General features: G+C 52.4%; 1 protein-coding gene across 1 annotated transcript in view; it reads left to right on the top strand.

The window, feature by feature from the left end:
* The window catches only part of LOC308187925 (immunoglobulin superfamily member 2-like), an 84,977-nt gene that overhangs the window by 29,722 nt on the left and 30,366 nt on the right, over window positions 1-24,889 (top strand). The window contains exons 10-15 of the mRNA XM_080576359.1: window positions 182-296; window positions 1,765-1,857; window positions 4,137-15,389; window positions 16,795-16,970; window positions 17,937-18,089; window positions 20,060-20,229. The gene's annotated coding sequence lies outside the window, so the exon portion shown is untranslated. The remainder of the gene's footprint in view (window positions 1-181; window positions 297-1,764; window positions 1,858-4,136; window positions 15,390-16,794; window positions 16,971-17,936; window positions 18,090-20,059; window positions 20,230-24,889) is intronic.

Raw genomic sequence — 24,889 nt, 5'->3', positions numbered from 1 at the left:
GCTGAACCTCCTGCCGTGTGGATTTGCTGCTAGCTGTGGGCTCTGCACAAACCCATGTTCCTGCTGGCATGGGAATTTGGAATGTATTTTCTTGATGCTCATGTGGAAATTGGTTATGCCCATTTTTTAAAATGCCACTTTTCTTTTCAAAACCCACATTCTCCACGTGTTTGGGTTGCAGAGCTGAACCTCAGCCTCCTGAGCACACTGGACACCTGCCTTCCAGAGTAAGCAACACGTGGCTTCTTCAGCAAGATTTTGGGGAGTTCAACCTGTCCCATCCTGTCCACAAAGAGGTATGATGGAGTGCCAGGCTTCCACTTGAAGTCTGGCCCCCTTCGCTCTTTCAGCACTGTTGGCTGCTGGACTCGCATCATTTCCTTTGAAATCAGCCTCTGTGTTGGGATGAGTCCATTTTTGGGTCCTGTTCAGGAGGAGGTGAAGAAGGGTGGCTTAGGAGAGCTGTGACACTGGCACTGGTCCTGGCCCACACAGCAGTTAGGAGTGATCCAAGGAAGCAAGGGCCTTGTGGTGTTGCTGTCCCAGAGCTGGACAGGAAGGTTGCAGGTTTCTACAAGAAATCCAAAGCAAACCCATGATTTGCTGCTTCAGAGTGTTAAAAATCACCAAGCCGTGGCAAACCTGGAAGAAATCACCGTGGCATTTTGGCTTGGCTGTCAAACCTAACGTAGCTACCAGCAGGATCCTGCCACGTCTCGGTGGGCTGAAGGGGCTCCTGGAAAAGCACCTGCTTAGCCGGGCCGGGATGGGCGTGCTGTTACACACAGCCTGGCGGCTCCTTGCTCATTTCACAAAGCACAAAGGTTATTTCTGCGTGGTTGCGGCCCCCAGGCAGACCTCCTGCACGCTCCCAGGTAACATTTAACACCTCCCACCCCCAGATGTGTGCCGCTGAGGGCTGCTGTTCCCCGGGGCCAGATCTGGAGCCTTTGTAGCCTCGCGTGGCTCCCCCAGTGGGGTGCAGCTAACCACTTCCACATGGGCAGGCCGCAGCCGCCGGCTGGGCCCGCCGCTGACGTGACTTCCTGACCCCGCTCAGCGCTGCTGCTTCCCCAGCCCGTTATCAGCTACAGCGGCAGCACGTCACTGCAGCCTTAGTCACGTCTTGGAAGCATTTGGGGGGGGCTGGTGGTCTGTGCTTCGCCGCTGCACACGCACCCCCGCCTGCATAAATGGCTGTGAGGGGGACCTGGGGCCAGGAAGGCTGCCAGGGCATCTTGGTTGACCTCAGTCAGGCCAGAGCTTTTCACCCCAAAATCTTGTGTCAGGTCAGAGTAACGCTGCCATGATGAAGATATCAAGATGGAGAGCCTCCAGCTCTCCACTTGGCGTGAGATACAGTACCTACCTGTCCCCATGGTTAAAGCACGTCTTACTTCCCAGTGGACTCATCTGGCTCTAGCTTTCAGCCACTGACTCTTCTTTTACCTTTCTCCACTGATTTGTTAAAGACTCTTGTTAAAGACTCTTGAACCCCCTCACATGTGTGTTTGGACACCTAGGCTCAGCAATTTGTGCCCTTTACTGGACAGCATGTTTCCCAGGCCTAGAAAATCAAAATAGGTTTAAATGGGCAAAAGCCTAGGGTATAAAAGCATTGATTTCCCAAGTAACCCACATCGATAAGTCTGCTTAAATATTTGAGGATGGTTTGAATCACCTGCATTTAAAAAGGAGCGATTAAGGAAACTAAAGATGTTCTTGAAGGGCTGAATAATTCCTTCACATCCATTTTCACTACAGAAGTCTCTCTGGAAACGCCTGCTCAGACCTTCCTCCCTTCTGGACAAAGATGAGATAGCATTAGAGACTGAAGAGCTGGAACAAGCAGATCGTGTAAGTACCAGTGAGCTGCCAGGTCCAGATGGCATGCAGCCAAGAGGTTACTGGGATGGAAGTGCTGTCTCTCCAAAATAAATATTCCTCCTCTCCTTTAAAAAAAAAAATAGAGAGAGAGAGGGGGAGAGAGAAGAAAGAGCAGTGTTTGATAAAGACAGTGAATGTTATACTCACATCTTTGAAGGCTCTTGGGATGATCTGGAGAATTACAGGTCTGTTCAACATGCATGCAAATGAATGCAATACCTAGCAAATTAGGAGAATCAGCCGTGAAGCTTACACTGCTAAGACTGCTCGGAGGTGCAACCTGCAGAGATTCTGCGAAAGGAAACCACATTTACTGAGCTCTTGCAAGTCTTTGAACAAACCAGTGAATTAGCTGAGAGAGAAGAACCGTATGACAACACTTATTTAGCTGTTCAGAAGGCTTTTTGCGAGGGCACGTTCAAGGGCGGGCTGCAGAAATTCAGTTGACAGCGCAGGAAGCAGCTATCTCTGGCTCCAATGTCTGCTAGGACGTGGGGTGAGCTGGTGGCCAGTGGGGACATGGGGGCACGAGGTGCCAGTGCAGAGCCTCGGTCAGCTATGGACCTCAGAGGATGGGCAGGAAAGTGCAGAGGCAGCAATGCAGCTTAGGAAACTCAAGGAGGAGAGGCGGGTGGAAGATCAGAAGAGGGGAGCGATGGATTCACTTGGGAGTAGAAGGAAAACAGGTTGGTGGGAATGACATGGATGGTCCCAGGAAGAAGTACCCAGGGGTGAAAAGCAGTTGTCTCCTCATCATCACATGTTTGTCCCTGCTATTGAAAGATCAGGAGACTGATGGGCTGGTGTCAGGGAAAATGCTGCTTTGCTAGCAGCTGTTTCAGGGTCCTGTTTTAGACCAGCCCCAGAGGAAAGGTTGAAAGAAACCCAGAATCAGTGAATATCCAAAGAGAAGTGGACCCCATGGTGATAACAGTCCAGCTGATAACTTCCAGGCATGAAGGACTGGGCTCTCACTGGACCACCGAAGCACATCTGATCAATAACTCAGCGTCCCGACTTGCACATTAACAGAGTCAATTATCAGCTCTGCTCTCTGCTTCCTTGATTATTATTTCAGCATGTAGCAGCTGCTTTGCAAGCGTTATGGCCCATCACACTCTGAAGGGACTGAGTTAAATGCAGATTATTGACCGATGAGGCCATAAGAATGTGCTGTAAAATATATGGCCATGTTCTCCCATAAATCCCCAGCGAAAGTGCTTTCTAAAGAAATTCCTCTTGTGGTGGGAGTGCTCTGTGTCATTGTCAAGGCCCTGAAAAATGCTTTTTCCACCCAATTCCTGCCACCTCCTCCACAGCATCATCTCTTTTGGCATCGCATCTTCACTTGAATGCGTGGTCCTCCCTTCCTGTTTGTTAGGACTCCCGGGCTTCAGTGAGAATGTTCGGGTTATGGCTTATGCTGTACGTGGCCAAGGTAAAATATGTTTAGTGTTTCTGCTTTGGCCCCAGGTTTTCTGCTGAGTTTCCCAAGTTCCTGTTGCTTCAAGTTCCTCTATTTGGGCTGAGGCTGTAGGCTTCTTGTTTGAGGCAGCCCACATTATGGAGACCACGAGCAGATGCTAATTGTGAGCGGTTTAACACCAAGTGAAGTCACCTTTTCTTTCTCTTCCAGCCCAGTTTATGGCTGGCTGTCCTCCATGTGCTTCAGGGAGAAGTGCCCAGGTCATTTGCTTCCCAGATCTCAGTGGCTCCAGGATCCAAACCTATTCCAAGGGAAGGGAGTGCATGTCCTTAGGGGTATATATTGGGAATGCTGTTCTGAAAAATTTCTTGCTCATCTTTTCCTGAGCAGATTATTGGAGTTGATCTTTGCAAGTACATCCTGCACGCTAACAGCTTGTGCACACGTGAGAGTGTCCCTCTTCCACTCTGGTGTGTGGACATCAGAAGAGGTCATTGGTTTTGTTAGTGTTGCCAAGCTGAGACCTGGTGTTTTAGCCCAAGCTGTGAAGTTTTGCACCCTTGGAGCTAGGTCTCTCCTTCCAGCATCCTGCCATGGAGGTTCGACCTCTGAGGCAACCTTCGTGCTTTTGAGGGTTTCTTGAGCTGCTTCTTGATCTCTTCCAAGAATGGGGAGAGGATTTCACATGCTTGAGCTGCAGCCCTTAGACATGGCTAAGATTCTGGGGAGTTTTTTCATGTATATGTATGTGCGTGTCTGCCTGTATGTCTTCCCTGTCTTACATCCGCAATACACATCTGAAACACCTTTGTTTAAATTTTAGCATGGAAAGAAGTTTGCTGTTGCTGCTGTTGGCCTCCATCTCAAGGACATCTTTGCCAGAGGGGCTGTATTGATCAAGCAGGAACAGAAGCTTTTGAAGACCATTCAGGAAAGGATCATCTTAAAGTGACCTTTGTCCCTTCAAAAGCCTGAGGTATGTGGAAAAAACAATGACCTATTGAAATTTTTTATTGCTTGTCACTGTTGTAGAAGTCTAACCACCTCAGAGCCTCATAACTGGCTCATGCAACTCATCTGGAGATCCAGGTAGTGTCTCCAGCATTTGTTATGTACGCACTGGTTCTCAGTGCTGCCTTTGCCTGCCCTAGGAACGTCAGGCTACGCACAATGTCGGTCCCATGGTGTGATATGGAACCTCTATGCAAGCTGCAAGCAACTGAAACCACGCCATACCAACACAGGCTGTTCATGTGAAACTTCTCATTTTTCAGCAGCTTTCACTTCTCTTAAAGCCTTGTCCAAAGATTTCCCATGGGCCAGGCCTGAGGCTTGTGTTACCCAGTTAAAGCTGAAGGGTACATGCCAGACCTACACCAGTTTATGCACTGGCCTTTGGGTTTGGTTCCTCCACAGCTCCCTAGATATGTCTCACCACTCTCCTCGGACATGCCCTTGGCTTCCACCTGGGGCAATTACCTGAATGTGAAGGCAGGTGTGCAATCAGATGTGGTTATGTTGGCTCTTTGAGGGATATGGGTTAGGCTCCCAAAGCCTAAACTGCATCCTTTGATGTCTGAGGGACGTGAGAAGCCTCGGAGAGGAGGAGCCTGGTAGGGAACACAAACAAGGTTTGCTCAACCACAGAGGCAGTGAACACAGAGTTGTTCACCCAGCCCTGCAGTGCAGCAGCTGTGCCATGACTCCTGCGTCTGGCTGAAAAAAGCTGTCGGAGGAAGCACATCTTCAGGCAGCAGGTCCTGGGCACCTGGCCCTCACTGCGCCTGGGGGTGAGACAAGTTGGTGGGACCCTGGAAGGGATGGGATGTGCCCTCTGACACCCTTGGCCCCGTAACAATGGGCACTGTGCAGGATAAGGGGAAGGGACCACAGGAGGTGTCAGCCCCATGGCTCTCTGCCACGGCCATGGCTGGAGACTGGGCCCTGGTCCCATCGCATGCTCTGCTGGTGAGTCCCAGCCCTGCTTTCCAGAGGGGCTTTGCTCGCCCCAGCGCTGGGTTGCAGCGGTGTGCCTCGAAGAGTGGAGTCATGGTTTAAAATAACGTGTGAGTAATCTCAGCTGCTGGTCTGTATGTGAGAAATGGGCGGGCTCTCTGGGCTCATAGTCTAAAAGCTGACTTTTGTTTAGCCATGCCTGCATCATCACCAGAGCCCTTCTGGCTCTTTCGGGGTCAGCAATTTCCAGCCCCGGCAGCGTGGCTCCCTGGGGATGCCCATCCTGCTCTTTGGGATCAGGGGCGTGGGAGCCTGCTGTCTGCTCGCCGTTCCCACCTGCGCAAGCAGGGAAGCACTTCACTTCTTCACTTCTTCCACTGAGAAGCACTCCAGGCTCTGCAAACCACAAATGTTTCAAAACCTTTGGCTTTGTGGGGAAATGCCTAGTGCCTGTGGTGTGACAGGGACCCCTGCTCTGTGTAGCATGGGCCCCCCATCACCCTGGGTCACACGTTGATTTTATTTAGGAGGCCCAGCCGGGTCATGGGGACTCTTCTATTTTGATCGGTGCACTGCTTGAAAATCCCATGCACAGCCAGCATCTGCCTCCTGCTCGGGGAGGTTTGGCAGAGACCCCCTGCTGTGGGGTACCCGTGTGTGTGTGATGAGTACAGGGACCCCACAGTTGGTACGCAGGGACTGCTGGCCGTGCCAGCCAGCTCAGGGGAAGGTCTCCTTGCTGGCTGAGCTGCCGTCAGCATCAAAACTTCCCCTCCTGCGGTGCTCCTCTGCTGGCATTCGACATGGAAATGGTCCTGATTTATTCTGGAATAATAGGATGAAATGGTGCAAAGGAAAATGTTACACTAAGGAGCGAGATAAATTGCCCAGAGCAAAGTCAGCCAGGAGAAAAAGGGGGGGAACCTCCCATCGCTCGGCTCGCTGGGGGCCCAAACTTCACGCCGGAAAGTTGAGCGCTGGCAGCAAGGCGGTGTTGGCCAGGCTGAACGAAAAGCGGTGGGGGCCGAGCTCCCGCTGGGAGAGGCGGGGAGGGGACCCCCAAAATCGCGTGTCCCCGCCCCCCCCGGCCGGGCGGGCAGCGCAGAGATGCTCGAGCCGGCTGCGGGCTCCCGGAGGGTTCCTGGCCGTCTGGCACCATCTGCTGGGGCTTCCCGGGAATAAAGCCGGGCTGGCCCCGCGCTCATTCCCCTTTCTCCTTCCCCGAAGGTGCTGGTCACTCCTGCCCCGCTGCCTGCCTCGTTGCCCAACACCCTTCGGGGCTGTGCCCTGCGGCGGTGGGAGGACACCCAGGGGGTGCTGGGGTGCAAAGAGGTGCCCCCAGACCCCCAGGCCAGCGTTAAGCCCCTGCCTGGGTGAGGGGGGGCTCTGCAGGGGGCTGAGCCCCCCAGGTTGTGCACAGCCCAGCCTGGCCTTGCGCAGGGGCTCCGGCGGAGGATGGGGATGGAGATAGAGCAAGGCAGAGCTCTGCCTCCAGCGAGACGGTCTGCGCAAATGGACTGGCTTATAAATGAATTTATAAGTGGAAATTGGCCTGTAATGAGAGAGTTACTGAGCAAAAAGGACTGCGCGCTGCAACCCACTTAGGAACCTGAGAGCTCGGCGCGTTACGCAAAGCTGGGGGGGGAAATGCTGGGGCCTGTAAGCAAAAAGCATCTGCACCTTGCTCCAAGCTGTGCACTGCAAGCGAAGCCCCATTAGGCCACCAGTCCCACCATCCTTCACGGGCCCTGGGCTCCTTCCTCCAAAATCACTCCCCTCCTCTGCTAAAACTGCAAGAGTGCTGGGCTCTTGGGGATGCCGCTAAACGCCATCGTTAAAAACGGTGCCTTTTTCAGGGCAGCTCTTACTAGCAACAGTTCTGGAGCTGGTTCTCTGGAGAAATATGGTAGTTTTGAGGTTTTTCTTTCTAAAAATAAAGCGGTCTCCCAAGCCGACTGCTGTGTTTGGGCTTTGCACTACAGGCTTCTGTCGACAGCTTGCTTAATGAATGAAGATGTGAGGGAAGAGCAGCTCTTCGAGGAGGAGGCCGCTTGCTTCCCAAGGCTGGATCTGTAAACAAGACATAAGCCGTGACTGGAAACACGGCTTGTTCCTCTTGGTGCGCTCTGCAGCACACACAACTGATTTCACCCTCTGAATTCCTTGAAACTGGGGAGGAATTTGTCCTGCCCCCATGCACGTAACCTCCGTGCGTGGGTTATCTGCCGGGAAGTGCACGCAAGCCTCTGACTTCATCCCAGTCCCTAGGGATTTCCCCTGTGTCCCTTCACTGTCTCGTATCACAGCAAGCTCACCCTTCCTAGGGGGTAAAACCACGCTCCCCTTGACACACTTAGCATGCCTGTCCCCTCACCAGCCTGGTGTGCCCCACTCACGTGCCCTCCTCTGCCGGGCTGCTGCCGGGCTCCTGGGAGCTCCTGCAGCCCGACCCGGCGCTTCTCTTTCTGTGCTGGGAGAGCATTGGAGCGGTTCCTCCCCGTGCTGCCATACGCAGCTATGAAATATGCTCTTGAACAATTGGCCTGAGAGCTTCCAGAGACCACTAATTGAGAGAGAAAAACAGCGTCTATATAAAGAAAATCAGCCTCAACATGCAGCTGGCATTGCTCAAAGCTGGAAGGCTTGCAAAAACTCCTCCGTAACGAGTAGGGAGAGGTGCAGGCGATGGGAAGAGATATCGGGAGAGGAGCAGGAGCCAAGAGGTACAGCTGCAGCATCCACACAGCCGGCAAGGCACCGGTGCGGCCCTGAAGCGCGGGAGGCCCCAAGCGCCTCCAGCCCCCTTGGCACCAAAGTACAGCCCCACTGCTCCTGGCCTTCTTCTCAAAGGGCAGCAACAAACCACCTGGGACATCTGCCAGGGCCTGTTTGCCCAGGTGGGTACGGGGGTGAAGATCACTTTTCGATGAGAACCATCGGAAATGGTTCTCGGGCTCGTGCAGGATAAAAGGGGACCTGGAGCACATCGGCGTGCATTGACCCAAAAATGCACATCAAAGAAGGTGCATGTGGTATCAGCCAGCAATCCAATAGATATGTCTTCACAGACAGAAACCTCCTGTAGCTAGATGCAAACAACCAAATTTCTCTGGCTATTAACTCGCTTGGGAATATCCGAGATAACCCTGAGGCATGATTTTTCTTTTCCCTGGAAGTGCGGCACATCTGTGTTTTCTGCTGAGGTCAATTAGAGCTGTGGGACATCGGAGGCTGATGAAAGATGAGCTCCTGGCTATTGTCTTGCCTCCCAAATTAGCAGTTCCTTGATTTCTGGGTCACTGCAATGGTATTTTCTACTGTTATTTTATTTATTTATTTATTTTTGTGTGAGAGTCTCACCACAGACACATGCGTCTGCAGGGGTGCCACCTCCACAGCCGGGCACGGCTCCGGTCCCCTCCTGCGCTGGGGTGCTGCAGCCCCTGGGAGGGCACCATCCCCATCCTCCAGCCCAGGTGAGGCACCACCATCCCCAGCATCGCTGTATCCAGCCGGGCAGCCCCTCGGCTGGCCTACACCTCCCTAACAGTGGAGCTGTCCTAGCGGGTCTGTGAGTTTAGTGATGGCAGTGTCCGCAGGCACGGAAGGAGAGCAAAGCCTTTTTCCAGCACGTACAGCACCAGCAGGGGCTGCGCTCCCCTGCACAGCCCCGTGAAGCATGTCTGCACCCCTCTCCTGGAAGAAGGGGCCCCTGGAAGTCAAGAGAGAGCTTCCTGCCTCTGCCAGCAGTCAGTGGTGCACAGTGGGGGCTCATCAGAAATGTAACCGATGGCTCTGCCCATGAGCTGGCTCGTCCTGCACCAGCATCCCTACACGGGGGTCTGCCAGGGCCCCGGGGCTTGGCATCTTGCACCTGCTTTTCCTTGCACCGGCTGGAGAGTGACACCGGCCTGTGACGAGCTGGTCTGACCAGCCACAGATGTCACAGGTCTCAGCACATGGTTTCAGTGCCTCACACATGCTGCCTTTGGCTTGCTGGCTTGAAGACTCCTGTAGCGTGCTCCCAAGGAAAGAGGAGGGCCTCTGTGCTTTACCCTCGTCCTCTGCTAAGCCCCGCTCCATCAGCAGGGGTCGGCTTCCTTGCAAGGATGCTTACCCATGGGGACCAGGATTAAGACGCAGTGCTCAGGGACCCGTTACCATACTCCACCAAACAGCCTTTGGTTGGTAGTAATTTTCACTTGCTGCAGTTTTGTGTTTGGAGAATTAATTGCTTTAATAAGGAGCTTAATTAGAAGAGCAAAAGTAGGATAAACAGCAGAAATATTGGGTAAGTGGTGAAGACCACAGCCGTACAGAGAGCTGTCGCCCCGTCACCCTCTGGGAAGGGAGGGCTATCAGGGCACAGGGACTGCAGCCAAGTTGCATGCCTCTCCTCACAAAAAAAAAAAATTAAAAAAAAAATTGTTTGGAATATGCAAGAGGTGTCCACACGCAATCCCAAATTTTATAATACCCTGGGACAGGTTTCAGAGCACCTGAGTAGAAGCAGGAGCTGCACCTGCCCATGGCAGGACGTATGGCAAGGAGCAGCAGCGGGACGATGCCCCTCCATCGCCCACCAGCCTCGCCTCCCCATGGTTTCGCAGCCCGGTCATTCCCACAGCTGGCTGCAGCAAAGATGAATGCTGCTGGTTCCAGGTGAGTTAAAGAGCTTCAAGGACAAATGAACTCCAATTCAGGAATAGGCTATTTCCCCCCTTGCTATCAGCTGGAGGGGAAAGCACCTCAATTTTCAGGGCACCTGAATCCATTTGCAAATGTGTGTACAGTTCGATGAATGGTTCTGGCTTAAAGAATGGAGGGGAGCCTTTTTTTTCAATCTAAATGTTTTATTTCCACAGTTTCTAAACAAAACATTTCACTTTTTCATTTTGAAATAACGTTCCATTGTGAAATACATTTTTTTAAAGCATAAAGCAAAACACAAACCCTGAACATGAAGTAAATGGCATTGAATTTTTGTGCCAAAGCAAGGTTTTTGACAATGCTCGATATTTATTCTTTCCATGGTAGGTGTCAGCAAGAAAACTGGAAAATCTGCATTTCTGGACAACCTGAAATTATTCTTTGTTCTTTCCCTAGCAGCGAGCTCAGAAATCAATTTTCACTGGCCCATTTTCCGAGCAACCACATCGCTGCTGTCAAAATGGTATCTCTGTTCCTATTTGTGCCTAGAAAAGGCAGATAACAACGGATCCCAGAGTCGAGATGCCCAGCGCAATTCCTGCTCCTGTGTCAGTCGTGCCCATCGGTATCATTTCCATCTAAACAGGAGCATCTTTCCTCCTCCCTGCTACAACACTGCAGCCTGTGCTGCAGCTGCTAGTGGTCAAAGTATCAGCCCCACGGCCTTAAAGCCATCACCTTGTGCTCCCAAAGCCCTCATTAATTAATTAAGCCTTACACTAATACGTCACAGCTGGGTAGTGTGCTGCCTGGCCTGCTGGAGCATCCCACCCATGTCACACCAAGCCTCTGCCTGCTGCAATGGGTGGGTGTGCATGCACGTGGGGAGCAGGCTGCTGCCCCGTGGGCAGGATGGGGTGTTACTGTCCTGGGTTTGCTGCTGCCCATGCTGGAGAGAGGGTGGGAGCGGGGTCTGGGCACAGCATGCCTAACCTGACCTCTGGCCGTGTCTGGGAGCCCTGGGAGCGAATGCCCAAGGCCACAGAAATGCCCCTGGGAGGACAGAGGTCGTAGCCAGCTGAAGCACCTCTCCACCTCCCCAACTCGCTCCTTAACAGAGCCAAACCAGCCCCTTCAAGCAGCTCTCTGCACCACTGGGATGAACAGCAGCATTTATGGAAATGTATATGTTGTTTAAGGTGAAGCCGGGGTCAGTACGTACCTTGGAGGAGAATCTCAGCCGAAGCATGAAATGTGTTTTGTGTTGATTTCTGAAATCTTTAACTGTCTTTTCGTTAAGGGAAATGCTGTGCTGTAAATGCTGAGCATTCAAAAGTAGCAAGTGAGGCTTGGCACTGGGGGGAGATGAGGGTTGGGTTTCCAGCACTGACCTGTCCTGTGTCCCCCAGAAAGTCACTGAGATGCCTGGGGCTGTGCTCCCTTCTTCAGAAAGGGGGTGTTCATCCTGACCCAGGTGCTGGGCCAGAAGGGTAGAGCAGGCAGTCTTACAGGAGCGTCGTCGTTAATGCCAGAGCGAAGAAATTGTGTTGGAAAAATTGTTCTGGGCTTGTTCGTTGGCTATAAGCAATTACTGACTCATAAATGGGTTTTGACCAGTGGCATGTACCCGTGGTGGTGTGGTGTCCCCCGTGTTGAGTGACAGCACCCAGATGCACGTTTGCCTGCTGAAAACTTACTGCTTTTGTTTTTGGCCTGGGCTTCATGCTTTGGAGGCTGTGGGTGCCTGTGGGACGGGGGAGAGAAATGTGAGCTAGAGCAGTGCAATGAGGAAGGAGTCAAAATCCAAGGCAGCTGTATTTCTTTCAGGGAAAATGGATGGAGACCGCGGAAAGCAATCGCTGTTAGGAGCAAGAGAGTTATGGCATCCAATCAGGCAACAAGGGAATAGTACATTGCAGAGCCGTAGCTGGTGTTAGCTTCCTGTTAACCGTAATAATAACTATATCCCGGAGTGATCCCGGAGTTCATTTGGACTGGGATACAATTACTGTGCTGTGCGCAACAAGCGCCCTCCGTTTGCTGAGCACCATGGGGCCTGCGGGCAGCCCCCTCTGGGGCGCTGCTCTCCAGCGGGCAGCCTGCTGACAGTGTGCTCTGCATCACTCCCTGCACGCCTGCACACATCTGTATTCGCCGATAAAATCGGGGGCTTTGCAGCTAAGCGCCAGTCAATGCCTCTTTCAGAAAACTCTCTTTCTGCTTTCAACAGGGAGTCCCCGTTGTGGACCCAGATAGCTCCAGGCTCTGAAAAAGACTGGAGTGAGGGAGGCAGGTCCCCAGTTTGAGACTGGGACCACTGGGCTCTCGTGCATGTTGCCCTGGCGATGCACACCATTCACCAGCTGCTGGAAATGCTCCCGTTAACTTCAGCAGCCTTGGTGCTGGCCTCTGCATGGCACAGCAGAAGCCCTTGGGAGTAATAAGGCTGACACACCCCTAGCTTAAATTTGGACAAGCCTTTTAATACCCAGCTGAAGAGATTACTGGAATGACCTACTTGTTTACATGTGGCGAATCCATGAAATGTGCAGAAGGCTTTGCTCATTAAGGGAAGAGGTCTGCAGGGTGGAGCCGCCCCAGCAGCACCCGAGCTGCGGCCAAGCGCGCGGATCGCGGACGGTGCCTCCGAGGAGCTGGGTTCTTGCATGAGGCTGGAAATTCCCCACGCCGCCCCTAATTCTCACCGACGGGATGCTTTGTGCCATGGGCAGCTCACCCAGGCCTCTGAAGCCACCGGTGGTTTTGTAAGCAGCTGAGGCTCCTCCGCAAAGCCCGCAGAACGGGCCTGGGACCCACAGGCAGGGCTGGGGCATGCTCTGCCTTTGGAGCCATGGTGTAACCTGCACCTCACCTGCAGCCCTGGGATGTTGGAGTTCAGGATGACTGAATTTCTACCTGTCGCATGGCTCCTGGGGAGAGGGAAAAACATAACCTGGTGCAAAGGGGGCTTGCCCCATCTCCTGCTAGAATGGGATCCGATGAAGGGGTCGGAGCATTCTAACTAGACAAATACCACAGCTCTGGTTTTCTATGCAGTGATTGGTTTCTCCCACCATACAGCATGCCAGACTGGGGGATCTTGGAAAGGGCGTTTGGGGCTCAGATGATCAGAGCAGGTTGTCCAGGTGTGTTCTTCTGCACAGCATGTCCTCTGAGCGCAGAGCCAGAGGAGTGGTTTCCCTCTCTGTTCACTGTTTGCTGGGATGCTCCAATGCACACCATGTGTGGCTTTGCATGATTCTCCAACCTCTCCTGGTCTTGTGACTAAGGAGGATGGAGACTTGCAGCTTGGATCCAGATGTAGAGGTGGAGGAAGCTCCATCCTCAGTGCTCTGCATGTGTCCCAGAGCCAGCCAGCCAGCACGGGGCAGCAGGAGGTGTGGGCGAGCCACAGAGCTGGTCCCGGGGTCATGGCAGTGCAGGTGCAGCCACCAAATCCTTGGGCCAGCGACAAGGAGGGGAAATGAGTTGTTATAAATGGACAGCCCGGCCTTAATAGCTTTAGGCTACAGGCGTGTAGATTAAATTTCAGCCCTATATTTCACAGGAAGCATGCAGTGGCATGTCAAGGCGCTGTAACTGCGCAGCCCTCTGACGGCGTGCCGGAGTTCTGGCGAGCGGACTAACTAGAGCAATGAAATAAAGCATAATAAAACGCAGGCTGAAGACCGGGAGAGTTTTCTCATGGTGAGACCTGGGCTGTAAAACAGCATCTTGGGGAACTGATGGAAGCTTCTCCATGATTGGGTTATTTAAAAAAAAAAGATTGGATGAATGCTAGACAGTGTATATTAGCCTAGTGTTGTGAAAATAGCAGCAATTTTGTCAGAAAAATGATGGAAGAGGGGACATGCTGCTCCATTTTCATCAACTTCACCCCGAATGCTATTTCATTTCCTTTGGAGATTTAGGAGGAAGCTTGGATCACCATTTGTTGCTGGGGAGGGGGAGAGCAAATGCAGCTGATGGGCTCCCATCAGGTGCTGCTCAGCGCGAGGGTGAGCACCCTGCTGCATGCTGCTTGGCGGCACCTTCCTTTTTGGCTGCCCAGTCTTCTCCGTGCATTACCACGCTGAAGAGCAGTGCTGTTTTTGGCAGCCATGTGCAGCAGACAACAGAAGTAACAGCCCAGTGGTTAGTATTTCCAAGCTTTGTTCCCTTGGGAAGACTTCCCTGGTCCCGTCAGCCTCCCCTTTCCTTCTCAGATCATCCCAGCTTGGCTTTTGCCAGCCCATGCGTGGTGCTGCCAGTTAGTATCAGCTCGGCCAGCAGGATGGGTTCTGCTGGCAAGCAAAGGCAGAGCTCCTAGCACAGCCTGCTGGAAACAAAGCGCCTTTCTCTCCAGCGATAGCCTCCGTCAGCCCTCTGGGTAATGCTGTCTCTTCTGGAGAAATGCCTTTTCCCCACTGTACATCCAGCGGGAGCATCGCTGGCCCCTGTGGTCCCCAGGGGTGCCTGTGGGACCAAGGCAGAGGGGAGGAGGGTGCCCCTGTACCCCACGAATGTGTCTGGATGTGCGTGCTGGGTGGAGCTCAGTCCTTGGTGTAAAATGAGGAGCTGGTAATAAATATTCAGCTTGTTTAGAATTGCAAATACCAGGGAAAGGAAAGCAGTAAACCAAAGAGGCTGCAATCAGTGTCCTGGCGAACAGTGAGGAATGCGAGCTGCAGCGGTGGATGCAGGAGGGGGTGAGCAGCTGGCCAGGCCAGCACTCAGACCAAATTCAGGTCTGAGAGAGCAAAAACAGAAAAGGAAGCCGCTTAAGATAGGCCCTTCTTAATGAGAGACAAATACACAAGAAAATATTGCCTGCTAACAGTATTCATAAGCTGCTCCCAAGATGTTTTGATTAAACTGCTGTTGTCTTTCTAGTGTACTAATGGTTTTTAATCTCTCTTGATGCCTTGGGGCAAAGGGGTCTACTGATTCACAGCAGCTTGGTGAGCTGAAACTGGTCCCTGGTGAATACATCCCTCTTGCCACAATCACATCTTTTAATTTTTTAAAATGTGAGTTTTTTAGCAGAGGAGGAACCCTTCAAACATGAGTAGGGCGTAAGCGCTGCGCTGCTGTATGCCTGAATACTGAGGGAGCTCCTCCGCACTGCGGGGCTGCCCTGCGGCTGTTTCACTGCTGGATGAGGTCGAGTCCTGTCCCCCTGCCTGGCTGGCAGGTGCTGTGCCTCCTGCTGCTCTCCGCCAGGCTGCAGGACGTGGGCACGGACCCGCAGGGCTTGCACCAGCCAACTAGCAAAGGAGGGCCAAGCCCCGAAATTGTGCCCTGAAATTGTGACCCTAAATGTGGCAGCATTCCCTCCTCTGTGCATTTCCCTTCCTTGCCAGCAGCTGTGGGATGGACCCAACCCTTGACAGGACTTCTCTTGTCTAGGGAACTTGGCTTCATCTTCCCCATGTGCATCATCCTGTTGGGCCTTCCAGTTGGTTCACAGGTAACTGCACAGCTTGGCTGGGAGATGGGATATGGGAGGGCCGGTTTCTGCTGTGCCGTGGTCCTAGCTTCACGCAGGACTGCTGGGGGATGAGGGCTGTGAGTAGGTTTTGATTCCTGAGGTCTGAGTCACTCTCCTTGAGCCGAGAAAGCAAACCCTTAAAGCCATGCTCTGGGCTAACACCAAATTCAAAGCACACCAACCTGTCCCCAGGTGGGCACTGTCTTTCTAGCCACTGGTGCTCAGGGGTGTCCATACCTTCCTCCCTGCCTTTCATAGCCCCTATCCCCCCAAACATTTTACTTTTATGCCAGTGAGTACAAAGGGGAGACTCCTCCTATGAGCCCCCATGCACAGCGCATGGGGTAGGCTCTCCTCCGGCGTCCTGGCTGTGCTGGGCACCAGGGAGCATCCCTGATGAGAGCAGACAGCTCCTCAGTCCTCTGGGTACAGTAGCTGCTTGTTGCTCGCGGAGAATGAAAACATATTAAAGTAAGAAACCGCTGCACCAGTCATTTTCCAATTCCCCACTCAGAGAACTGGCTTCCCTGGAAAATAGGTCACTTACATAAAAAGCACCTTATTATCACACCAGAGTGGTGAAGGAAAGGGATGGCTCAAGAGACACTTTCATTTCGAGCCCCTGTTCCTGGGTACTTAGATATTTCTGGAAAATTGACCCTTTGGGCTGAAATTTCTCATGCTCGTATTCAGCCCATAAGGTAAATTTCAGGACCTCATTTCCTCCACTGAGATAGATGAGGCTAGGAAAGAAATTGTGTTGTATCTTAACCCTTGGGAAGGTGGTGTGTGCACACCCATGGTTTCCATGGGGATTGGGGTAAGCCATATCCCTGGGCGAAGACTCCCATAGACAAGCAGCCTTGTGTCTCCCACCCTCCGTCCCTCCCCAGAAATACGTTTGTTTTTCTCCTCTAACTCACAGCTGTGTTTATCCCTCCCCAGAATGGGAACCAGTGAAGGGGAACAGGGGGAGAAGGGGTCAGGAGAAGGGTTCATGCTGGGTGTGGGGGCACTCGAGATGTGGGGGACAAGGGACTGTAGGCACATGTCATGTTTGGAGGTGGGAGAAGGTATCCAGTTTGCAGTAAAGGAAATGGAGCTGAGAGAGGGAAAGTGGGTTGCTGGAAGGGCAGGAGGGACTCATTGGGGGGCGTTCCTGGCTGGCCCTGGAGTTGTCTTCTCACAAGGGAAAGGGGAGGTCTCTGGGGAACGGCGCTGGCTTGGTTCACTCAAAGCAGTGACATTAGCAAAATGCCCAGCTCTCCTCTGAAAGAAAGCTCTGGTTTTGGGGAACAGGCAGATTGGAAATCTACATATTCCAAAATGCAATAGCCACCTCCTTGGTCCTGGTCTGGGTGGTGTGTTCTTCATCTTTTAACAGGGTCACGGGGGCTCAAGATCCAAGTGCTGTAAACCTGGTGAGAAACCAAAGAAGATTTTCTCAGCCTCTCCATTTCAACCTTGCTGACTGCAGCCTTGGCCAGCACCTCTTTTTTCCCACCATGCTGTTCAGGCTGTGTGGGAAGATGCCTTCCTGGCAGACTTGTACTCCGCCAGGTAGGTGGAAAGGTGTGTGAGGGAGCCCCGAGAAGAGGAGGATGAGGAGAGGGAAAGGGAAGGAGAAGTGGAATGGAGGAGGCTGGGAAGGAGAGGGTGGAATAAGGCAGGCAGATGGGATGGGAGGATCGAGGATAACAGCATGGTGAGGAACCTGCGGAGGGACTTGGAGGTTGGAGAGGACAGATGGAGCATGGGACAACCAAAGAGGCAGAGCTGTGCAGGAGCAGGTCGCCAGCCCCTCGCCCTTATCGGTGCAGCTGCCCCATCCCGAGGAGGGACAGCACAGCTCTCGTGTGGCAGGGGACGTCTCTGCCACCGACACCGCGGTGGGAGGTGGGCAGAAGGCCTGGTGCCTTGGCCCAGAGGAGGTGCTTCCGAAAAATATTAGCAATTACCTCTGCATTGGCGGCAGCCAGCGAGCAGTGGTAATTTACATAGCAGGAGCTGGGAGATAGATGGCTCTTTAAACCAGATCTGTCATTCGCAGCTCTCTCCCCGTCTCCGACGCTTTGATGTTCCTCTTTGAAGAGCTCTCCTCGCTTGCTATTCCTCGCTCCCTTGGTGCCGCTCCAGCTCTCCAAATGCCTCTCTCTGCCTTCCTGCCTGCGTGCCTTCGCTGCCGCGTCCCGGCAGGAAGGACACGCAGCGAGTGGCCGCTGGCACCCTGACAGCCAGCGCTGGCAGCAGCGGGACGACTGCTCAGCGCGGGATGTGATGCGCCCTCACGGGGGGCGATGTGAAACAGTAGGGGCAGTAACGCCAGGCAGCTTTCTGTCGTGGTGTCGGCACCTGATGGGGAACGTGTGCGGGACCCAAAGGTACACACGGGTGGAGGTGGGGCAGAGAACCATGGCCTTCCCCGTTGCCTGTGGCATCTCTCACTCCGCTGTCTCCCTGATGAGGTCAAGTCCCTGGACAGGGAAGGAGAGACCCACATGAGAAAAATGATCTTGGATGGTTAAGTTGCAGGACACTCAGTGGAACGGGCTCTTCTGAGTAGCAGTGGCCATCAAGAGGTCTATCAGAGCAACAATGGCTTGGCCATGTGGCAGGACGGAGGACTCTAGCAGTGAACAAGGCATAGGAGAACAGAGGGAAGCAGATGGGCTAGGAGAGGTAAGTTACCGAGGAGCAGCTACTCAGGTGGGGCTGCTTCTTGCTGTAACACACCTTCCTCCTTGAGCTCTCGCATCCCAGGGTGCCAGTGACTGAGCATCTGGGTTCTTTCACGTTCATGAAAACCCAGTCACAAGCTGCCTGAGCTAAACCACAAATGGTGCTCTGATACCAGAATTAGTGTTCATTCAGGTTTTCCTCAAGGGATAAAAGCTGAAAGAAGTACTCTCAGTGCTTCGGTTTCACCGCTTACATTGGTGAAGGGTAAATCCAGTATAAATCTTTTCAGAGAAAGGAGCTGCATTGAGTGTGAATGGCATGACAGCACTTTGTGGCCCAATGGTGTGTCATATCTCCAGATCACCTACCAGGGAGCTGGAGAGCAAGCAACCATCACAAATGTGTGGACACAAACCAATGTCCTACTGCTGGATATCTCACTTGTAAGATGTTTTGAGGCAGCGCCATGTTTTTGAAATTAAACTTAAGTGTGAATTATTTCACCTGGAGAACAGTGCTGAACGAGCCCAAATATCCATCTGCCTAGGAGACTGTCTCCTCTCCCCCCATTACTCCTCATAAGTCGCTGTCTTTATTGGCATCGTGACCCTCGTTTCCAAAATTGGGCTCTGCCTTCATAGGGCTGCTTTGAAATGCACTGAAGATCTGAATGCTTCCTGAGGCAGGACATGGAGTTGTTTGGTAGCTCTCGTAACATAAAGGCATCCTTAGCAGGTGAATTACCCCAAACCAGAGACTGCCTTTGGAAACACTGGGCAGCATCGTGAAATGCTGTGAGCAGCTTATTGCTCACAAGCAAGCATCCCAGCCCTGTGCAGGGGACTTGGGAAGACAGGTCTGTGGTGGCAAAGAAGGCCAGGTGGCGGCAGTCCCCATATCATCACCCTCCCCAGCAACAAACCCAAGCAGGCTTTTTGGTTCTGCTCTCTGATATGAGCAGTTTGGTTCTGATTCGTTTTAATACACCCCTGTGTTCACCAGCTTGGAGGGATAAAGCCCCAGATGTACGCTGGATGCTCTGGCTGTATTCCCTGCTGCTAGCCATGCTGTAGGATGCCGTAGCTACTTCTCAGCCCCAGCTTCATATAGTTTGCTGGCAGGTGCAGCAGAAGGGCAGTTTCTCCTTCCAAATGTTTCTTCTGGCACAACAAGTGTTGCTTGACCACAGACAGTAAGACAGGGTGCAGCCAGTCCCCATGGAGGTCAGGTCCCCCTGGTGGTTTGGGAGGCCAGTGAGGAGCAGAGGCACCAGCAGTCAGCAGGCTTTGAGCTCTCTGGGTTTCATTTTCGTGTTCTCAGTAAGGACTGCTGCGAGAAGAGGGGTGGCAGTTGTTGAAGTGTGTGGCTGCCATCCTTAGTGCAAAAACCTGCCACGCTCAGGTTTTAATCAAAAAGCATGTCAGGTTTCACCTGTGGGTTAGGGACCCTCCATCTGTTGCCAGCACTGTAAATTGCCTCCAGCCTGGCACCCAGGGGTACCTGCTCTCCAGCAGTACAGGTATCCACATGGCAAAGCAGCCAGTAGCAGGGGCAGCAACCCTTGGTTTGTTTATCTCACACAAGACGGCAGCCACAAGGGCTTGAATATTCTCTGCTGTAGGACTGGGGCATGACGAGGGCAGAATCTGGCCTCGTGATTTCACCCTGGAGAACAAAGGCAAGCTGCAGCATCGCTAATGCAGCATCTCGTATTCCTACCGTGATGCCTCTGGGCCCAGTCGCCTCACCTAGGTGCAGGTTTGCATTAGCAGCAGTGCTTCAGGAGAGGCTCACGGAGAGACCTTTTCTCACAAACACCCCCCTGAGCTGTTCTGGGTGAGGGTCTGCTTGATGAGGGGCTTGTGGCTGCACATCCAACGAACTTTGGGCGTGGGGAGGGAGCTGCAACACTGCCTCCTCCTTGCTTTGTGCCTCTGTAGTGGCTCATTCTTGTTTTGTTTCGGTTGCAGAAAGAATGGGGCATTGTGCCCCTGTTGGGAAGTGGTCCTCCGTGTCCCAGACTTGCTGGTGCCACCTCTGAAGTGGAAGATCAGTCCTGTCCTGTCGCGTGCCCGATGCTTCGTGTGCCCACAGTCACCTGGGCTGACACGAGGGATGTGAGATGGCTTGCTATAAGCAGGTTGGTGACAGAAAATGATTATCCTTCCTCTTGTGAGTACTAGTGAATAAACAGGCTACGAGCACTGCCAAGTAAATCTACAACTTTTAGGAAAATGAGCACTCAGACACTGTCACCTCACTTTAATCTCCGCTTGCCTGGAGTGATTATTTTCTCCTTGGCCACCGCAGACGATATGACTAGCAGTAAGTACGGCTTACTCCACTCTTCTGGCTCCACATTAACTGTTAATGATGTAAAGCTGTATTAAGCCTGAGCTGCCCTGATCATCTCATTCAAAACATCCCTCGAATCCCACAGAACAAATTTCTTTGCTACACGCTGTTGGTCAGTGGATTCGTGCCTGCTTTGTCTTGCCATTTTTTTCTTGTAAAGGAATTTTTGAGCTGAAATCTGTAGCAGTGTATGTGCTGCAGGAATAGAAAATGCCTGAGACACACAGTGACCTTCACTACACAAAGTGTTTTCACAAAGCTCACCTAGCCTTTAGAGGTCATCTGGTGTTTTTAGTAAGGACAGAGGGCTGGGACCCCAGCTGGCAGAAATCAATGCAGCCTGCCTGAGGAGCGCCGAGTTCTTCAGCTGGGGATTTGCTGAATAGTTTTTGATATTTTTTAATATTCTGTGGTAGAGGTCTGTGCAATTGGAAGTGGTACAGACAGCACAAGCAGGGAGCATCCCTTCCCTGGCTCCTGTCCTAGAGGAACAAAGGGGCATCAGCTGAAGCTAGCCTGATGGACGTTCAAAACAGCATGGAGCAACTCCTGATACAAGGTGCTGTTAACCTGGGGAACTCCTTGCCACAGTACCCTCTGGGTTTTTGTTTGCATGGCTTGAAAAGCATTCAGACAAACCCAAGGAAGACAACTCCTGGGGCTATTAAATACAAGCAAAACATGTCTTCTTGCTTAGGAAGCCCCTGAGCCCGAGGTTATAAGAGACCAGGGAGGAATGCAGCAGACCTGGGGAGAGCATCCCTGGCCAGAGCAAAGATTTCTTGGAGGTTTGCTGAGAAGGAGCTGAAGTCTGAGCCTCCCAGACTCCCCCACCTTCTTCTGGGAGAGGACAGCAGGAGAGATTGCTGGTATGACAGTGGAGGGCAGAGGAAGAGGAAGGCAATGAGAAGGAAGGCAAGGCAAACTCCTCCTCAGCGAGGACTGTAAGGAGGAATGAGCCGCTGTCCTCCCTGTGATCTCACTCTCCTCCTGAGCAGGATCTTGAGAAATTTTAGCACCCAGTGGGCCAGAAAGTGGCAGCCTGGTGTTGAGTGCAAGGACAGGCTCCGCACTTATTGTCACCCTGCCATGAACTACCCAGAAATGAAGCTCTTCTGGGGTGAAAGACAGGTGAGAAAGCAGAGGTGTTGTCCCTTCCAGAGCAAGTCTGACCACCATATGGTGGTGACAATTACTGTCGCCATAATTAATTCCTTCTTGACACTGCTCTGCAGATGTCCCCAGGCCTGCAGGAGCAGGGCTGTCTTCTTAGCAGCTGCAAGGAAGCGAGGTAAGAAATAAGTGGCAGGGGAGTTTCCTTCTGTTTTGCAGGCTAGCTGATCTGCACAAGAAGGAAGCATCTCTCAGAGCAAAAGAGGCTCTTCGGTCCCTGGCCCTGCCAGTTTTCTGTGAGGAAAGGGCTTCCTTCTCCCCATCAGTGGATTATGCCAAGATTGCTAAAGCTGACACTTCCGTGTGAAGCAATTCGTGCATTCCAACAAGGAAAGTAAGCCAAAGCAGAGCACCTATCACATGCAAACTTGGCCTCCGCGCCCAGCAGCCATTTGACACGCTCCATTAAACAGCTCTACCTGCGATTAAAATCATCTGAAGTGAAACTTTGAGCTGATGGGCCTTAGGATTACAGCTCTGGAGGGGCCAGTAACAGTATGTTTTTCCCTCTCTTGCTTTCTTTTGTGTCCCCTCCTAAAGAAGGGTTCTGCATGAGGCTGAAGGAGGGAACAAGAGGCATTTCTGGATAATTTAGCTCTTCTGTTTCAATTGTGTCATAGCTGTCAACCCTCATCTCTGGATTTCATGCAACTGCTGTGGTCCTTGCCTCCTGTGTCCTGTAGGATAGCAGAACCGGAGAGGCGTGCAGGCTAAGACTACACACATTTCCCCTGGGATTTCTTTGCCGTGGCTCAGGTATGTCCTGGGAGCATGTTCTGTAACTATATGTTGATTTGAGGCAGCCTGATCCCAGCCACAACACAGACTTCTGATAGAGATGCTGTATGCCTAGAAATCCTGAGTGTGCACAGCAAATGCATTTTCAGGGCAAATAAAGGGTACCAGGAGTAGTCTGCTGATCAGAGAGCCTGGACCTGAATATAGAACCATATATCTATATGATATATATATATATATATCATATATAGAACTATATATCCTAAATGATCGTTCTCCAGCAGCAGTGACTTCCCTCCACGTGCTGGCACAGCTGGCTCTTGCTCTCTCTGCCTGTGCCAGTTGGTGTGCCTATGTGACACAGCTCCGATGCCTTCTGGCACACGGGGATGTCAAGGGATGCTACAGGGCTCTGAGTCTATCCAAAGTGATACTGCTCCTGTTCCTGTACGTTGCTGATAGCAAAGCCTTGCCTTGGCTGAGCTGCTGTTATAAAGGACTCTTTAAGGGATGATAGATGGGAAGGATTACTGATGCTTCTTAAAAACAGCCAGTTCTACGTACAGCTTTCTACCTTTTATAGACAGGATTTCACTTTTATGAATTGAATTAAGCATTTTGTTTTCCCTTCCCTTCATGTAACTCCTGTTTATTATACAACGTCTCCTTATTGACGTAGTATCTCTAACAATAAATGATGCATGAGCTATCTGAACAGTTACTGGAAAGTGTCCCTGGGTAAGCTCTTGGGAGGAACGCTTGCCTCACTAATGGAGGAAAAGTCTAACTACTTCCTAAATCAATTAACCTGAAAGGCCAGGAGACACTTCCTGGCTGCTCCAAGCATGTGCACATGTGCAGCACTCTTGGCCGTGGGTAACAGCACCGTGCCCACAGATGTGTTTGCTACTCCCAGCATGGTCCCAGACACGCTGATGGCTGCCGGATGACGTTTCCTGCTCAGCACATATACACTCACTCCATACATTCCTACTGCTGCACGTACACACGTAACTCACGGCTCAGCAGAAGCCAGCTCCCTGTCTGCAGCTGGCCTGTGGGGAATTGTGCCTGTTCTCTAGCAGACAGCCCAGCTTCCAGGCTCCAGCCATAAAAATACATGCTGCTTGTCTCTGGAAGTCCTCGTGGTAACGGCCACCCCATGTACAGACGTATCCATACAGTGCCTCTTTGTTCATGCTCACTGCATGGAGGGAAAGCTAACAACTGCCTGCTGACAGACATCGCTGTCACTGAAGGGGAAGGGGAGCTTGGCAGAAGTCACTGCTGCTGATCATTGACATCCCTCCCACGGGGGAGACAGAGGTGCTGGACTGCAGGGCAGCACACCTGAGCGTAATGATGCCGCCAGTCAGCATGCCACGGGCATCCAGCCCGAGTACTGGCAGGGGCCAGCATGTGAGGTCACTAGAAAGCGACAACATGAAGCCAAGGCAATAGTATGCTCGTCCAGAAAGGATGAAGACGAGGGGAAATTCCTGACGGGGGCTGGACTGCACACACTTTCTTCCAGAGGAGTGTCAGCGCTGTGTCTCCAGCACTGCAAAACCTGGAGGCTGGTGAATGAGAGGGAGCAGAGAGTTGGTGGCACAAGAAATTCTCTGTTAAGGAGGAGGAACATTTCTTGGAAGGAAAGAAAAGAATAGAGCGAGTTTAGGCTGATGGCAGAAAGGGTGTTTGGCAGATGTTTCTTCCACGGAGTGTGCTGTGCTCCTGGGGAGGGATAGTGGTGAACTGGGGATTAAGGCAAGACGGGATAACAGCATACATGGAGCAGAGGAAGGGGCATGGGAGGTCTGTACAACAGGGAGGAGCAGCGAGAAGAGGAAACATGGGGCTGTATGTCTAGTGACGTGAAAGCCAAAAGCATGAGGACCAAGGCAGAGAGTGAGAGGTGTCAGCAGGCAGCCACAGGCATCAGGAGGACAAGGAGGACACTTCCTCACGACTTGCTGGCTCCACTGCTGTGCCATGAGGAAGGAAATGTGAGCTGTAGCCTGCGTGTAACCTCCAGTCTTCAGAAGGCACATCTCCGAGCTACAACATCTCTCCTGATGGGGCCCGGAGAGCTTTTCGGGAGGCAGGTCTGGGCATCAGCTTTGGCTGAGTCACAGCCCCAGCACAGCGGCGCATGAGGCTTTGGGAAGGCAAAAAGGTTTTTCCCTGTGGCATTCAGCCCAAGCCCAGCAGCACCTGGGGAAGCTCCTGGCCTTGTGACCTGTGGCAGGAGCACAGGTCCCCAGCCTCACCGCATAAGCGAGCAGAGGCAGCGCTGCAGAACAGGCTGGGAAAACCAGCAAGCCCTATTTCCAGGGCAGCGCCACTGACTCTTGGCAGACATGAAAGGAAGCTGAATCACTGTATTATAATTTCAAGCTCCATTAAAGAAACATGGGGATGGGGACAGCAGAGGGAAAGAGAGGGCAGGGAGGGATGAAGAGAAAATTGAACAGAGCAGAGTAGCACTTGAAGGGGAAAGAAATGTTGCTCATAGGCTCAGAAGGGGGAATTGC

Source organism: Anser brachyrhynchus (genome assembly GCF_964034855.1).
Source record: "Anser brachyrhynchus genome assembly, chromosome: 1".
NCBI classification, from domain to species: domain Eukaryota; kingdom Metazoa; phylum Chordata; class Aves; order Anseriformes; family Anatidae; genus Anser; species Anser brachyrhynchus.
The sequence above is the reverse complement of the archived record's forward strand: the minus strand, read 5'-3'. Positions and strand labels throughout refer to the sequence as shown.